Source organism: Peromyscus californicus, unplaced genomic scaffold (genome assembly GCF_007827085.1).
Source record: "Peromyscus californicus insignis strain IS unplaced genomic scaffold, ASM782708v3 Scaffold_9__1_contigs__length_137607984, whole genome shotgun sequence".
In the NCBI taxonomy this organism is placed as follows: domain Eukaryota; kingdom Metazoa; phylum Chordata; class Mammalia; order Rodentia; family Cricetidae; genus Peromyscus; species Peromyscus californicus.
In genome coordinates, this window is record NW_026294617.1 from 53,517,498 (window position 1) to 53,532,925 (window position 15,428).

The window sequence follows — 15,428 nt, forward strand, 5'->3', positions numbered from 1 at the left end:
TAACATGTGGCAATAGCAGTGATGGTGTTATAGAAATGACTGTAAAACATCCACTTTTAACAAAAACAGTGTGTATATCCTGAAATTGTAGGTAGTGAACTAGTCAGCTTTTTTTTTTCCCATTGTAACAAAGGGGTAAGTAAACATAAAAAGAAAGGTTTGTTTTGGCTCAAATGTTGAAGGCTTTGATCGAAGATCTATACTCTGTCCTACTTTGGGCCTGGTAGAAGAGAATGGTGCAAAGAAAGGTATCTCTTGGCCAGGCTGGGGAAAGGGAAAGAAAGGGGAAGAAACTGTGGTCCTCACAATTGCCTCTTAAAACCTCCCGCCTTCAAAAGTTCTATCACTTCCAGTAGTGCCCACCCTAGGGGACATCCAGATTCCATATTATGGCAAGAGAGAAGAAAAAGAAATGGAATCTGGACTTTATTCTGCTTGTTAATTATCTACTATTCAAATATTAAAAATAAGACACACCACTGGTTATTGTTGGTGTTTATATCAGACCATCTAATTGGTGCTATCTTATGGAGTCTCAAGAAAGGTGGGAAGGGATGAAAACACATGTAATTTTTTTAGGGAATGCCAGGCATGTGAAGTTGAAACCCTACTCTAACTACTTCCATTTATTGTCCCGAGGTGACTCTGGTCTGTATTATTCAAAAGGAGCTGGGGGGATAGGCAGTTAAGGTAGCACAAAGTAAGGCAACCCCAAGAGAGGTTGAAGAGGTCCTGCTTGTGGAGAAGATGATAATAGCAATGATAGCAATAACAAAAAAGTGCAGGGGTGGGGTGGGGTGGGGGAAGAGTTCCGTAACTGGGGTGAGATGGGAAGAAAGGTAGAGGGGACCTTTGCAGGTGTTCCAGGAGGATTTTCGTGTGATGCAGAGTAAGGACCACTGGGCCATGAGGCACGATGTGCAAACACATCGTGGGAGTTCCCAAGGATGAAGGAGAATGCACATTGTATCATCAGGACCGCCTAGAACAAATCCTCCCAGGAAGTCTCATCTTTTTGTATTAGACGTTTTGCAGCTGAGTTGGGGTGGGGATTGTGGGGGGGGGCAGTGAAAGAGGAGGGAAGATCACTGAGAAAAATGAAACAGTCTGAAAGGTGGGTAAGACTATGAAGGTAAATGTTTACCTCTCAGCTGCTTTGTGTGTCTAGAAATGAAGCCGGTTTTGAATAGTGCTGCGTGTGTACTGTGGAATGTGGGCATTGTGAGCAAATTGACTGTCTCAGATGATTTGACACATTTTGATTTCTACTTAGGAAAATATCTGTTAATCCTATTAGAAAGAGAAGGAGAAGGGTCCTGAGCAGAAAGGCAAAAGATCAAACTTCTCCCCTTCTTTCAGAGGCTCTCCACATTCCAGGTATTCAAATCTCTGCTATTTCCAGAAGACCTCATGCCTCATCACTGACCTGCTTGGCATGACATCAAAATCCCTTCTCCACCTCTTCGTTGCTTGCCTGGCACTGGCAGAAAGCAAGACAGGACTGCATGGCTGCCGTCTCTGTGGCAAATGATGGGAGAAAACAAATCTTATTTTGTGCTTTTCTCTTAGCGTAATTTTCCTTCTTCCTTCCCTTCTTCCCTTTCCTGTTTCTATGGCTCACGGTTTGCTAGTATCCAACCACAGACCATTCTTTGTGTTTGGCAGAGGAAGCAGTTTTATTGTTTGGTAACTCCTATGGTGTCTATGGTGTTGTCTAGGCCCAGTCTCCCCCGGGAAGGTTAACTACCTCCATCTTATTCTCAAGGGGAAAAATGCCAACCACAGACTCCCATGCCAGCCACCCTGTCTGTAGACAGGAAGCAGATCTGTTGCTGCCCAGAAGTATTTTTTATCCTCGCAATGGTGTTACCCCCATGTTTTTTTGGGACCAAGAGAAGTTATCTGGAATCTGAATCTACAGAGTGCAAATTATGAATGAGGAAAAAGGGAAGACTTCTTCCCTCTCTAAGCCCTTTCTGGGTTCTGGAGCAGCATGGACGCCTGATCAAAGGCCTGCTCATCTGTCTCAAGGGCCAGCACTGGAGCCCAGCACGCACCTAGAAATATGCACTCACAATCTTAGAAAACTGTGTTCATTAAACTCCATCGGCAGGTCCTCATCCAGAATCTGCTCCATGCCAAAGCGGCATGCTGCTGTTAATCCCTTTTATAGATCAGGCGGTAAAATAAAGAGGGTGGGGCTGGAGGGCAGGGAAGTCTGCACACTTGTTTGGAGAAGAAGAAAAGGGAAAACACAGGGATTTCGTGTTCTCTCCTTTATGTTCTGAGTTGCCAGGACTGGCCAGACCACTGAGAGACACAGGGCTTTTTAGCATTCACTGTATTTTCTCGTCCACAGGGTAAGTGCTACACACAACACGAGAATTTTGAGCAAGACCACATAAATGTCTTTGACACAGTGGCACACTGTCTTTTCTGTATTGCTCCTCTCTTGGTGCGAAGGAGGAAATAATAATCACAACTGACATTACTGAGCACTTACTAGGTGTCAAGCAGGTGGTGTGCTACTTATGTAATGCTATTTCATTCTCTAAGATCCCTGGGCAGTAGGTATGGGGGCTGGTGATGCCACAGTTTAGAAGGGTGAAGAAACCTGATCGAGTAAGTAGCAAGACTGGGATTTGAACCCGAAGCCTCCAAAACCTCGCTCTTAACTTCTCTGCCGTAATTCCCTCTATAAATAGTTCCCTTGAAAGTATGGTTTTGTGGTTTTCATTGAAGATTTTAGTGACTGCTCCTTAATAACAGTTTTGCCATTATCTGAATCATTACAGTTTTCCGCAATCAAACCATAGGGTTTCTTGGAGACAGGGCCCATGTCTCCCTCACCTTTGCTTACCCCTGCAGCTCTGAAAACAAAGTCTGCCCGGAAGGGGAGCTAAACAATTATTTGTTGGAACACACTTCGCATTCTATCGGTATCTAAATAAAGCCCCTCTAAACAAGTTCACTTGCCCAACACCGGGCTTCGCTCCTCTTGGCCGCCATCACGTTCTTGTTTTGTTTTCCAAAGGTTGATTTTGAGCTGGGAGGACACTGCAGTTGTCTTGTCACTTAGCGTGATTTGAAAGTGAGAGTCTGTGTCGTGCTCGCGCCTGCCCTCAGCAATCAGGCCTCACACTCACGAGGTTCTGATTGTAGGAGTTGCCTTATTTGCATTGATGAGGATGAGCCAGCTGCTAGAGCATACAGACCTGCACCTGACACAATCACTGAGTTCAGGATTAGCGAGGGGAATCAGGAATCCACTGAGCTGCATGGCAATCTCAGCCCCACATTAGAGTCACTCATGCAAAATGACCCAAATTTGCAATGAGCACAATTAGCAATCCAAAGATGCATGTTAATTTGTGGCCTAATATTTTCAACATTTCCCTAAATTAAAAATAGTAAATATACCCTTTTCTTGATGAGTCTGGGCATAAAAATAATTCAGAGGACTAAGGGATCTGTAGGAAATGTGCAAACCCCAGAAAAATGTAGATTTCTTTGGTAACTGGCCACCCTGCCAAAGTTTGTCATTAAAAAGCTTTGTAGTGTCATCACCCCCTTTTGAAGCAGTAGACAACAATTATATATGAGGATAACGTAATAAATACAATAGCGATAAGACATGGGAAAGAAAAATTTAAACTTAAAAAAAGGATTTGAAATTTTATATTAGATATTAATGTTTTTGAAGCTGTGTTTGGGTTACATGTGACCACAGATATAGTTCAGGTATTTCAAAGTCCTGAAAGTACAAGCAATTGTGCAGGGTTTTTATTGAAAAGATTTTGTAAATCAAATCGAATGTTATCAAACCCTGGGCTGTGTTTCTGCATGTTGACAGTCTATAGGTATTGAAATGCTCACCTACACTTTGGAGTGAGGTGGGGGGGGACACCACATTTTATAAAAATTGAATAAATGATCATTCGAAGCAAAAGCATGCAGTTCAAAAGCTAAACCTCCCATTGGAGAGCAGAAAATTTAATGAGCTTTTAATGGAATGCAATGCTCAGAGCGGTAAATTATTTGTTAGTTGACGATGCAATCAGCATGCTGATTAAGGTTGCTTGGTTTTTTACTAAACATTAACTGAATGAAAACGGGTCGTCCTTGTTCTGCTTGGGGGGCTTTAAGGAAGCAAATGGACTTTCAGAACAGAGATTGTCAATAAAGGTGAGTGCACTCCAGGTGTCATTTGAATATGATGATAAAATACTAGTGATAAATATTTAAAAGCATTTTAAATCCACAATGTTCGTCTAGTGTATTGTGGACTCTGTTTAAAGAAACAGTGGGCCTTGGAGGGCCTGACAACCGTCTGTCCTTCCATCTCGCTCTAGAAAGGACTAACCAGATCTGCTTTTTTCTATTGCAAAAGAAAACAGGGGGGTGTGCTTTGAAAATATAAACGAGCGAGCGTAGACTCAGGGACTGGGAACTGCTTGGGAGTTTGGAATGTAAACCTAAAGAGGGAGAGAGAGAGAGAGAGAGAGACAGAGAGAGAGAGAGATCAAAACAAAGAAAAATATTCCTGCAGGAAATAAAAGAAAACATGTGCTTGTCTGGATAGATTGAGATAAAAATTTAATTAAGCAGTTTCAATTTTCTGATGTTTTAAAATTGCTATTAGAATATTTATAATTTTAAATTTGTAAATGATGGCATTGTGGGGATATGAGCATTGTGAGTCTGGCGTTATATTCTGATTTATTAGGTCTGAAGGTTTGCAAAAGAACAAGGAATAAACAGGGAACAAATTGTGGAATTTGGGGCTATTAAGAATATTAATACGGAATTTGTTAAAAATGTGTCTTTTACTATATTTTAGTCAGTCTTTATAGTAGTCATAATTTGTTTATAGAAGAGGTTTTTTGTTGTTGTTATTAAATCTGTTTAAATCAGTGGGTTGATTTTTTTTTTCCTCTGAAACAAGGGTTTTTTGTTTGTTTGTTTTTCTTCCTGCCAATTGAAGAATTGTGGGTTTGTAGGTTAATTTTCTTTGAATAGCTACAAAGTCCTTTTTCTATAAATTCCAATTAGTTTTATCATTGGTGATTCTCTGGCAATGATCAGGTACCCTTAAAATCCGATAAATAAGTACCTCTCACTTTTAACTATTCCTGTTTATGACCCAAGAGGTTAAAAGCCTTTGACTGGCATTTGACTTCTGACCTCATATAAATGTTATCTTATCAGTCCCTGCTTGTTAACTTGTATTGAGTGCTTGTCCCTGATGGCTTTTAGATAAAGGGTTGTGGTTTTTTTTTTTTTTTTTAATATATTTCCTGTAGGAACTAAACCATTCACATTGTTCTGTGCCTAGTGCACTCTAGTCTACAAAGCTGTGAGGGACCTGCTAGCAAACACCAGTTATATTTTTATTTATTCTCTACATTATTTTAAATTTGGCTTTATTGGTAGGATTTTATGATTAAAATACGTATTTATTATAATTAACAATAGTCATTCCTAAAGATCATAATCCTTTAGTGTGTTTGTCAAGAAGCTTCACAGCTTCATATGTCTCTTTAAAAAACAAAAAACAAAAAAAAAAGAAAAACAAAAAAATTATCTTTGCATTTTGTACCAGCATGAGATGAATAGAGAGATAATTTATGGAAATCTTGTCTCCCCAGACTTCAGAAGTCTGCTTAATGAGAGAGTCATCAGTAAGATATATCTTTTTTAAAAAATCAAACAGGCCGTGAATGGTGCCTTTGTTAACCTTTGGGAAAAGGTTCAGGCCCTGCTTTACTGTCTGTCCTGAAAACGGAGACAGCATTGGGCCTTTGATTTTATTTGCAACCGTGTGTGGTGTTCATACGTTCAAGTGTACATGTGTGTGAGTCCAGTCACTGTGCAAAAACCTAGTGCATCTGAATGCTTGCATTTTAATCTCTCCACACCTCCTCGGCACCGAGAACACTGCAGGCAGAGGTTGGTGCCTCGGAGGGAGAGGCTGCTTCATTTGCTAATGATCTGCAGTGTAGCTCCCAAACAAAATACCACATTAATTTCTGTGTGGAAAAACAGGCTGTTGGGAGGGGAAAGAAAGGAGAGGCAGCCATCTTGGAACCACTCTGCCTTGTAGACCATTCTTCCTTCTACTAAGGCTCAGTAGTTGGAATATTATCTTCATTTTTAATTGGCCCACAACATAAAGCCAGAGGCAGATTCAAAAGACCTTTGTATTTGTGTTTGGGGTAGAAAGAAAGTTGTAACCTCTTTGGACTTTAAATAATAACTATGACTATAGACAAACTATACCTATTATTCTCTACCGTTCTAAATAAATATACATATAAATGAAGCATATGCCACAGCTTGTGAGAGACCTGCACAGAACCTGTTCAGGGAAACAAATGTCTATTTGGACCATTCGTTGGCTGCTATCTAAAGGATTAATATGTCAGCAAAGTTATCTGCCCTTCCTCTACCCCCGTCTGTCTTTTTCCTCCCCAGACATCCTCTCCCGTGCATGCACACAAACACACACGTTCAGATGCCCCCACCACAGTGACCCGGCAACTTGGAAACTTTTCTAAAACAGGAATTCTCTTTCTCTTAGATCATAGCTATTTAGGTAAGCGTAAACAAAAAGAGCAGCTTTGTAAATTTTCTGTTTATTTCTGTGTGTAGGGAGAGATGCTGGGGCTCTGTCCCCACGCTATGTTCATCCTGCTCATTTCCCAGCAAAACTCAGGTTTGATGCAGTTTGTCCCCACTTTTCATTTCAACCGTTGCTTTTCTTCAAGTGACTAGAGTTTAAGGTCTGCAAAGCCAGAGGAAAAAGACAAATCGCTGCAGGGGGAAAAAACAAACCAAGCCCCAAAGGTGAAGCTGGCATCCACTGCTCTCCAAGTACTCTGTGTTTTCTCTGCAGTTTTAACACAAAAGCGCTTCCTCCCCTATTTTGATGTGTTAAAAGAGAGGACACAAGGAAGAGGTAAAACAAGAATTTGGAAAGCACAGGGCGAGTATTTCTCCTTTGAATGTCCAGCAGGAGTCAACAGCAGGTAGATACTCTACAGTTTAATATTAATTTGAGGATTTTTCTTTTTTTAGAAAGAAAGGGAATAAAAGTTGACTTTAAGCACATTACCACATCTGCTGAACTTTTATTGATCAATATTGCCTCCTTTTTATATATTTAGAAGTCCACAGTTTTCTGTCCCCGGAATTAGGAGGACAAGTTTGCTATGTCCCCATGAGAAGGGCATGAACAGACCAGTAACAAATTATTGTCCAATTCACATATTTAACTGAAGACACTGTGAACTTTTACTCCTTAATGTTACTAACTTGAGCTAATTTTCCTAAACAGTGTTACCTACAAGTTTATAAAATTGAAATAAAAAAAGGATTTGAACAGTAAGTAATAATCCGAAACAATTGACTAAATTCTCTGAATTAAATTTCAGGGTTCTTTCCAAATGGATATTGTATGCTGATTATTTTTTATAAAATAACAGTTAAATCTATAGCTAGATAATTTTTAAGCTGGTGAAAGATACAGGACCTTTCATATTGTTCTGTAATTCATGTGTTAATATATGGTCCTAAGTCCTAGTTACTTTGGAAGAAAAAACAGTGTTTGCTTACACTAGTTTCTACAGCAATAGTAGTTAGAAATTGTTGTAGTTAGAAAAACGAGGAGATGAGGGACACTCAAGGCCTTCAGGTTTTCTGCACGGATGGAGCTCTTTATAAAGCTACCTGAGAATGTGGTCAATTTATCGCTCACGTGTTCTTATGTTTACCAACATACTGGGAGAATATATTAGGAGATACGATTCATTTGTTTTGTTTTGTTTTTCTTCCATTTGTTGCCTCAGAAATCAAGCTTGACCTGTTTGGAGAATGCAGAGATGTTAAGGACCTTTTAGTGTTTCAACAAAAAGTTGAGAACATGAAGTCAGAAATAGTCCCCCAAAGTGTTAAGGGTCAGGTCGTTGGTATCAGCCCTCTGTGCAGACTGATGCAGATGGGTGCCCAGCAGCAGATGCTCTTTCCTTTCTTCTGGGTTTTCTTGATTTCTGTCAATTGGCTATGTCCTTTGCTCCTAGCTCACTTGATCTGGCCACACTCTCCCTAACATATTTTCATCATCAATCTCAGAGCTTACTTGGGGTTTGCATTGGTGGTGCTTTGCTTACTATCAGAGCTTTGGGATTTCAAACTTGAAGAGCTAAGACATTTCTCTGGACGTACTCATATTCCACCCAAGATCATAGCCATGCTTTTAACCTTTTGGGAAAAATGAAAAAAAAAAAAACCCAATATCCACGGGCTTCTGATACTGAGGGCACAGCCTGGACATACACCTTGTCTTCTTCCTCTTGGCCTCATCTGCCCTGAAGAATGAATATATTCATCCCTAAGGTTGCTGCTTCAAAGTGACCAGTCAGATGCTAACAGGTCAGCGGCCGTCCTGTTGGACAGAGGGTCCATAAATCAGACAAGGGTTGGTGTGGCTGAAAGAGAAAGGTAGTCCAGCCTGAGGGAAGCCCCCTGTAAATCTCTCCAGGAGCTTTGTTCCTAGCAGGGGTGGAGGTGGGGGTTGGAGTTGGGGTAGTCCTGGCTGTGGCTGTTATTAATGCCCTGGCCCTCCTGCAGTGGGTGCTAACTTCTTGTGCATGAGAGCGGCCTCCACCCATCCCAAACATCGGCTGCTTGGAAAAGTCAAGCACGGCTGAGCCCTGATTTTCATTTAATAGTCAAAACCGAGATGCATTTGGACTATGATGATAGGACAGCTCCCTTGAAAAGATGATTGGAACTACAAAGGCATTCATTTAGGGCCAGCAATGTTGCAAAAGGGCCTGCTAAAAATTAGCAGCCTGTCCTGGTATTTGGAGAGCAAGAGTGACAACTTACTGGACGTTCTCAAGGAATCATTTATATTTCACACTCCACTAGGCAGCTGATTTGAGATTGTCTGTTAGCATAACAAAGGCTCTGAGCCTGTGAACTTCAGAAACCTTTCGACCTCTTAGCTGCTGGCATGAATAGCCCCCAGTCCTGCCTATAGAGATCTCCCAAAGCTCCCCTGTTCGTGGCTAAATTGTTAATCAGGGTAATTTAATATAGTTTTCAATATGCCTCATCTCTTATTGGGAAAGGTATTCACAGCTTCCCTACCCCTGAAAAAAAAAAGTTCTTTTATTCAAGTGTGAGAGGGGCAGCTGCAGACAGACCCCCGTCTCTTGCCTCACCCCCCACTCCTTCTTCCCAGCCACAGTTCTGAGCAGCGACCACAGGGAAGGACCAGAAAGAGAAGCTGGGATGACATTCCCTTTGCAAGTACTCCACTCTGAGTCTGAAACTCTGTGCTCTTTATGCTGGGAAACAACTAAACAAAAAAAAACCCCAAGCTCAGCCATAGCTAAAACCTCAGAGCCAACACACACACACACACACACACACACACACACACACACACACACACCACACCCCATTCTCCACCCTCCTCCTACCACTACCCTTCCCCCTCCCCCCATCTCTCCGCTCAGCTGCTCTTGTGGCCCCGACAAAATACACTAGACCCCAAGGCCTGCTCCTTTTCATTTTTGTCGTTCGTCAGAGGCTGCCCGCACTGGCCTGCACACTCCTTCACACAGCTACACCCAGCCTGTCCCCTGCATCCAGGCTCAGTGTGGCTCCCTTGCAGTGTCAATTCACATGCACATTAGTTAACTGAAGAGCTGGAGCACAAATATATTCATTTTAATCCAGTTAAGACCTAAGAGGTCTCATAGGATATTATTCAATAGTTTGAAAACCAAGTATAAAACTCCGATTTTGCTACAGTGTTTCATCTCAGAGAGGCCTACAGTATGCCTTTCTTTCACTTCCCAGCAGAGCGTGTTCAAAAAATAAAGTGAATAATAAAACAATTATAAGCAAAGAACCGGCTGCAGGTGGATATTCTGTTAAAATATTGTGTTGTTGACTTTGTTAATTACCATACTTCTAGTGTCCATGTACAGATGCAGAATGAGAATTTTGTATGAAGAAGGGAAAAATCCAACGTCACTATTCGTGGATTTTTAAAATAAAAAAAAAATGGAAAGATACAGTCTCTTAATCATACATTTCACCTTTCTATTTCACAGGAGGATTTAGACCATTTCTAACTCTTGTTGGGTATGTCTGGGCTACTGTAGCTGTGATTTCCATGGGGTTTGTGTTCTGTCTTTGTGTGTGTTGAGGCCTTGTGCCTTGCACTATTTCTTGCCTGTGTCAGGTTTTGGTGAGGATGTTGGCCTCTCGGCTTCCTCCTGTTGGATAAAGCCAGGGTCTAGATCCTGAAGCATTGTCTTGATTTTTCTCCAGGTTGGAGTGGTTCCTGATGGGGTTGGCACACTTGCTTAGTGTACTTGGTATCCTAATCTGATGTCTCCAAGCTGCTAGAAAGGTTGGAGATAACTCTGTTCACAGCACCAGGAAAGGGTTATTTAAGCCTCAAATCAGAAATGCAAATCCAGACCCGCTCTCAGGAGTACAAAACTACTCAACAGTCCAGCTTCTTTACCAAGATAATTTTTCTGGGTATTAAAAAAAAATAGTTTTGAAAAATAGGTTTCCTAGTTAATGTAAACCTCATAACAGTGTCCATCGGTGACACGTTGAAACAGAAATGAAAAGAAATGTGTGTAGTTAGGTTAAGATACAGTCCTCAAATCTGTGTTTTCCTAAGGGCTGTGGTGGAATCTCACAGTTTTAATTTCAGTGTTGTGGAAGTTTTTATATTATGAATATTTTTATCAATAATCTATGCATTATTCATTTTAATGATGTGCATTTTATTTTATTCTTTAAGTAATGATTTTCATTTTTCTTGAGGCCTTAAACTAGAATATTTAGAAATATTAATTGGTAGCTATTACAAACAAGTAGATGAATATTGTTGATTTCTCTTTTTAAAAGCCAAAGACACAGAGTCATTCATTCACAAATTAATAGAAATGAAACTTTCATACAATGTTTAGAGAGAAAATACTGTGACTTTAAACTCAAGAAAGAAAAAAAAATACACAATTGGCATTTTCAATGCTTTTGCTTAACACTGTTTTCATTAGCCTTGTCCTCATTAGAATTTATGATCCATGTCCATCTCTATACTTTTACATCTCTGATTTCTGTTAAATTTTATAACAGAGGTTAATGAGTACAAAGGAACAGAAGGCCTGTTTGCTTTTGTCTATGATGCTCAATATTTTAAGGTTGTTTATATTTGCATTTAAATTTTTTTCTATGATCTTAAATTATTAAAATTCAGTGAAATTAATTGTATTGGAGTTAACTAACACGAGGATTAAAAGAAACAATTAATTTAAACGGTACAATTCTGCTGAATTGTGATGTTCTCTTGGGCTTGGGCCTTCTAATGCCCTCTCTAGCATTGCAGTTTGGGTTTCATATTTGTGGAAGAAGAAGTGTTGGGGGGAGAAGGATGTGTTTTTGGAATGGTGTTTGACGGGGAATGAACGCAGACACCAGAACAATTATATTACAATCCCATTGGGAATGCCAGCACCAAATTTAGCCAGACTGATGGGGCCCTGTCTAGACGGTCCCTTTTGTGTATCAGCTGTTTTTTCCCTGCTTTATTGCATTGCCTGAATGTGTGAGTTGAGCATGCATATGGATCCCAAACATGGCCATTCTTGCTGTTAAACCTGCTTTCATTTGGCTAACGTTCAAGGGCTATGTGTTCCTACTGCATTTCCTTTACAGTGCTGTGGTAATTAAAGCACAGCTTTCACATTAGTGGCTTAACAAAGGCCATAAGACAAAGTAGAAGGTGCCTGGGCCGTTTCTTTATGTGAAAAAATGAACTGGGTAAATATTTTTGTCTTCCCAAACATGTCCACCTCCATTCTGCTGAAATGAAAGAAATCCAGAAAGATAAGACATAAAACAATGAGAAGAAAGAGGCAGAGTACATATAAATTACCACCTTTCCTTTTGAAAAGGGCAAAGGAAAGAAAGAATGTGTATTAAATGTTTACAGTGTAATTAACAGCAGTGTGTGTGAGAGGGATTACACCCCCTACACACTTTATTTGGTAAACCAAGTGGAGCCCAGTGATAGGGTTGTTATGGAGTCTCAGAAATAGATTCCCAAACTCTTCTAAATATACAGCCACACATTGCTTTCATGTTATTAGACAGATAGGAAAGCCCAGAGACATTTCACATCTGGGCAGCTGTCAGGATTCTGTTCCATTTGTCAAGCTGGTGTAGAAGGGTAAAGCTTCCTTACAAGTGAACCCAGTATCCACCCAAAACAGCCACTGTTCACAGGAGCGCACACTTCATGGGTGATGGTGCTGAGAATCTGAAATGAACACAAATTAATTATTGCAATTAGAGAGTGAGAAACAGCAAAACTAAAAAAATTAATGATGGTGAAAGTAGGTATGAGATCCACCTCTTTTAATAAAAGGTTTATCAGCAAATTGTGCCTCCAGTCACTAAGAATTGAAAAACCTGGGAAATCAGAATTCGACAAAGTATAAGTCATTTCAAGTAAAATCTTTGCCTCATCCGAGGAGTCTAAAGAACTCACTGTTTCAGGAGAGATGAGAGACAAGACAACATTTCATAACAGATAACTTTATTAAGTCCAGATGCACAAACTATATTTGCTGAAATTATTTTCTCCTAACAACAAAGAGACAAAAGTCTTTATCTCAAGAGGAGGAAAAAGAGTTAAAGTTAATGATAGAAAAAATAGATTTAATCCTTACAACTACGTCATGGAATTCTGCTTTAAAAATAGTGATTTTGAAGGTTTTGTTGCTAGGAGTTAATAACTGCCACCTACTATTGGTAATAAAGACTTTATCAATCTTGTGTGACTTAGATGTAGATGAGAGAGAGATAGAGGAAAGCAAATTCTTTCTAATTTTATTAATAGGATGCATGAGGAATGATTGATTTCTGTTGTTGTTGCTGTGTTTGGGGTTTTTTGGTTTTGCTTTTGTTTCAAAGTATCATGTCACAGACCAACTATCCTGAAGCATGCAGGGGTATCAGATGGGGGGAACTTTCAAGGCTGGTAGGGTAGGCAGACTGTCCCGTTGACAATAAACATGGAGGTCTTCAGTAGGCACTGAGAAGCATCATTGTTAGCAGCCTCTAAGTCCAACTTTATTTAGCATGATAGAGAAAAACACATTGTAAAAGGCAGAGAGAGTGAGTGTGAGAGAGAGACAGAGACAGAGAGACAGAGAGAGACAGAGACAGGGAGAGATGGAGAGACAGAGAAAGAGAGACAGGCGAGAGAGGGGGGAGAAAGAGACAGAGAGACAGCGAGACAGGCAAGAAAGTGTGAGAGAGAGTGACAGAGACAGAGACAGAGAGATGGGCGAGAGGGGGAGAGAGAGGAAGAAAGAGAGAAAACCATTGAAAAATAAAGACTACAAGAGGAAAATGGGGGGTGGGTGGGTTGTTTGGGGATGGGTGGTGTGCAGGAATACTGAAAAAGGAAAGCAAGCAAGAGCAGAGAATGAATATTGTAAGCATTGTTTTAATCTGAAACAGAGATGCGTCCATGAGAATGAATTTCAATGGAGCTGAGCCAAAAATAATTACAGAGCTTTTCTTGTTCTGTTTTGTGAATGAAGAGCATCTCTTTTCTGGCGATGCAGAGTGAGGGGGAAGCAGAGGCCAGGGATTGAAGTGATGCCCCTCTGGCCCTTTGCTTCTACACCCCACAGTGGTGGACCTCTCTTTATTTCTCCTTACCAGTAGCTATTGGCATGGCATTGTGCAAGACAGAAGCCGGTGGCAGCAGACCCCAAACCTTGGCTGGGTTTTCTTTTCTGACAATCACTTGTTTATTCTGTTAAGGCCGAAGTGTTGAAATGGAAGCAAGATTGGGGTGGGGTGGTAGCAACGCATATTTTAGGTTCTAGAAATAAAATTGAGCTATTTACAACTAGGAATATTCCTCTGTTCGAGATGCTTGAAACTTCCCATGGGGTTTATTTTACCAATTACATTTGTTCTCTTGTTTTTCATCATCAGTAGCAGGCTACAAAAGGAAACGAAAGGATTCTCTCAATTTTCCTCCATTTTCTCTGTGATGTAAAATCTTGATCTTAAAACCATTTTTTTTAAACAGAGAAAAAAATAATCATTTGTTAAAATAACTTGAGCTATGACTGAATTTTTGTGAAAGCAATAAAACACACTCCTTGCAAAGACAGGAACAAAAAGCTTACACAAATATGAAATACACAAGACTGGAGGAGAATCCACAAATATTAATAGGCTTTGTGACAAAGTAATCCTAAACAACTCGGGATTCATATCTAAACACTTTTAATTTTCAGATTAAGTTGACTTCCGTGCAAATCATATCATATGCATTTTCTGATCCAAACTCTTCACTTTAGGTGCTGTACCATTTAGAAAATGCATTGTCATCCACAGATGCTAATCGTTCAAGTAGGGCTGAAGGCATAACTTGTGTCTTTGTGATACAGGAATTTGTGGAGGCTTTTAAAAAATCGTACCTTTCCAACTCTCAAGAACTAGTTCATTTTCTCTGTACCATATTTCACAACTGACAAAAATTAAGACTTGGTTTTACTAACATTTGATCTGCTAAGTTTAAACCGTTTAGTGACCCAGCAGAATGGCTGCATGGAGCTGTAAATGTAATGGACTAATATTCAATGACCTGGATATGAATTTAAAACAAAAGAATGTATGTTATATTCATTGGCAATGTAAACTAGCAGCATAAGTATAAACATTCCTGAAAGTAGCAACATTGGATATAATTTCCTTTAGAACTTTTATGGATTCAGATTTGTTGTGTTTTCCTGTCAAAAAACTTGAAATGTAGAGTAGTTAGCAGAAAAGTCATAAAATTCTATTATGTGGATAACTTTTACTTTTTAAAGATTAAAAATGTCTTCATGGATATAGAACTTCTATTTGGATATTTTCAAAATGTATTTTCAATGTCAGTATGAATATATTGTATAAATACATGAATATGAGTTCTATGAATCCATATTTAATTTAACAAATCGTATCAATTCACTTGACATTTTTCTCCCTCTGAGTTCCCCCTCCCCCTTTTTCATCTCTCCATTAAAAGCATTTCTTTCACTGTGCTAGACTCATTTTTGAAACAGGTTTTATAAAACAAGGCTGACAATTGTTTCAGAAGAACTTTTAACCAACTTTGGTATATTACAAATAATTAAATGAATATTTAAGAACCTAAAGTACTTGGCAACACTAATAAAATCTCAACTGCCCACATGGACAATTCTACTCTTTAAGAATAATAGTTAATTAATACTAATGAGAACAATGCATGTATACTAATACACTAAGTATTACTAATACACAATACACTAAGCTAAAATATGTGCTTGAGATTAGCAAAA

At 39.6% G+C, this 15,428-nt stretch overlaps 1 long non-coding RNA gene across 1 annotated transcript in view; it reads left to right on the forward strand.

The window, feature by feature from the left end:
- Window positions 1-3,866: 3,866 nt before the first annotated feature.
- Window positions 3,867-15,428, forward strand: part of LOC128106360 (uncharacterized) — a 43,757-nt gene continuing 32,195 nt past the window's right edge. The window contains exon 1 of the long non-coding RNA XR_008216673.1: window positions 3,867-4,185. This is a non-coding gene — a long non-coding RNA (uncharacterized LOC128106360). The remainder of the gene's footprint in view (window positions 4,186-15,428) is intronic.